Below are 2,620 nucleotides of genomic sequence, written 5' to 3'. Positions count from 1 at the left end.
GTCTAACGCACTGCTTTCCGGGTGGGATGGCGTGCCGGTTCCCGGCACGAATCCGCCCGGCGGATTAGTGTTGAGGTCCGGTGTGCCGGGCAGTGTGTGGATGGTTTTTAAGGCGATTTTCCATCTGCCTCGGCGGATGCGGGCTGGTTCCCCTTATTCCGCCTCAGTTTCACTATGTCAGTGATTGCTGCGTAAACACTATCTCCACGTACGAGTACACCATAATTGCTCTAGCACACAAAAATTGGTGTAACACTCGTCTGGTGTGAGACGTTCCCTGGGGGGGGGGGGGGGGGGGGAGGGTCAAGTGGGGGGCGAACCGCGCAATAACCCTGGGTTCGGTGTGGAGCGGTGGTGGGGTGAGCGGACTTCTGTAGCCTGCTGGGGGGGCTGTGAACCACTGAGGGCTACGGTGTTGACGAAGCCTCTCCGTCGTTTCCAGGTCCCCACTTCCATACAATACAATACAAGATAGAAGTAATTTCCGTCACGGAGACACATGTAATTTCTGACGCTTTTGGGTCCAAAACCAGCGATCTCCATCTGTGGTGTCATAGACCGATACCACCTTCACCGGCGTCTCACAGTCGGCAACGGACAGACGCTGATAGCGGCCTCTTGGGGATCCGGTGGATCGAACGATACGCGCCTGCTAAGCCGTATCTTCAGCAGCCGCAAGTACGAGCGGCCTCTGCCGCCGTGATATAGGATGGCAGACGGCAGCTACATGGCCAAACTCAATTGATATCTTTGACAGTTCAAAATGGCTCTAAGCACTAACGGGCTTAACATCTGAGGTCATCAGTCCCCTAGATTTACAACTACTTAAACCTAACTAACCTTAAGACATCACACACATCCATGCTCGAGGCAGGATTCGAACCTGAAACCGTAGTAACAGCGCCGTTCCGGACTGAAGCGCCTAGAACCGCTCGGCAACAGCGGCCGGCCTTCGAAAGTTCACTCGTGCAGTAGTAACAGGAGCTTCACACTGCAAGACGCCCTTGTGTCTGCACCTTGTAATAGCTGGATTTCATTGCTATCTGTTTGTTTGGTTGTTGTTTCTTTCTTTCTTTCTTCCTTTCTTTGTAAAGGTTCTTCGCAAACCTTGGAGAAACCTACAGGTGAAGCAAAAATCCACTGTATTTATGTTTTCGTAGGTAACTTCTCCTCCTATCAAGCTTCCCTGTGACGGAAGCAGCTGCACCATTCTGTAGCCCACCTCTCCTTACCGTTGTGTACGATGTAGTGCACAAGAACATCAAAATATGCAGTCATAAAGAAAACGAAGAATGCGGTGACGCTAGTTATTACTACGACGCTTCGAACAACCTCTCTGCAGAGTAGGAGTGCTCGCGCCTCAAGCATGGGCAGCCAGCTGGAGACCCCGACGCGCTCAGTTGGGCGGCCATTAGCCGCAGGGACCGCGACGTGACCGGTAATCCATTATTTAGACGCCGCCATATTAAACCGCAGCGTGTCCGCGGACGGCTCAATACTGCACGAACAGCTGTACCGCGGCCGTAGGACTTGCCGCAGCACACAGACCCAGCTGTACTCACGACAGGGAGTGCTGCGGCGGGGTGACACCACGTGATGTGCGTTTCATGAGGCGGTGCTACTCCTGACCTCCAGCTCATTACGCACATTTGCTAGTGTTAACAAACATACAGGTACGCTCTTCATACTAGGCCTCCAGGATGTGGCCATTCACGAGACATAGTTGTAAAATTTTGACTATCACCTTCAAAACAATCCCCATGACGCGTAGTGAAGATGACAGCCTTCCTTATAGCGACACATTTTTCCGAGCGATGGATGACTTGCCGGTAACCTGTATTTATTTATGAAACTTCCTGGCAGATTAAAACTGTGTGCCCGACCGAGACTCGAACTCGGGACCTTTGCCTTTCGCGGGCAAGTGCTCCACCAACTGAGCTACCGAACCACGACTCACGCCCGGTACCCACAGCTTTACTTCTGCCAGTATCTCGTCTCCTACCTTCCAAACTTTACAGAAGTTCTCCTGCGAACCTAGCAGAACTAGCACTCCTGAAAGAAAGGATATAGCAGAGACAGGGCTTAGCCACAGCCTGGGGGATGTTTCCAGAATGAGATTTTCACTCTGCAGCGGAGTGTGCGCTGATATGAAACTTCCTGACAGATTAAAACTGTGTGCCCGACCGAGACTCGAACTCGGGACCTTTGCCTTTCGCGGGCAATTGCTCTACCAACTGAGCTACCGAAGCACGACTGACACACGGTACCCACAGCCTTACTTCTGCCAGTATCTCGTCTCCTACCTTCCAAACTTTACAGAAGTTCTCCTGCGAACCTAGCAGAACTAGCACTCCTGAAAGAAAGGTTCGCATGAGAACTTCTGTAAAGTTTGGAAGGTAGGAGACGAGATACTGGCAGAAGTAAAGCTGTAGGTACCGGGCGTGAGTCGTGCTTCGGTAGCTCAGTTGGTAGAGCACTTTCCCGCGAAAGGCAAAGGTCCCGAGTTCGAGTCTCGGCCGTGCACACAGTTTTAATCTGCCAGGAAGTTTCATATCAGCGCACATTCCGCTGCAGAGTCAAAATCTCATTCTGTATTTATTTAGTTAGTTACTTTTTTATT

The 2,620-nt window shown here is 51.6% G+C and overlaps 1 non-coding gene across 1 annotated transcript; it reads right to left on the bottom strand.

Moving 5' to 3' along the window:
* Positions 1–2,175: 2,175 nt before the first annotated feature.
* On the bottom strand, positions 2,176–2,250 carry Trnas-cga. The gene has a single exon. It is a non-coding gene; the product is annotated as a tRNA-Ser (tRNA).
* Between the last annotated feature and the right edge of the window lie 370 nt (positions 2,251–2,620).

The sequence above is a fragment of the Schistocerca americana genome, chromosome 1, assembly GCF_021461395.2.
Source record: "Schistocerca americana isolate TAMUIC-IGC-003095 chromosome 1, iqSchAmer2.1, whole genome shotgun sequence".
In the NCBI taxonomy this organism is placed as follows: domain Eukaryota; kingdom Metazoa; phylum Arthropoda; class Insecta; order Orthoptera; family Acrididae; genus Schistocerca; species Schistocerca americana.
Note: the sequence above shows the minus strand (reverse complement) of the source record. Positions and strands in the feature narration are given on the sequence as shown.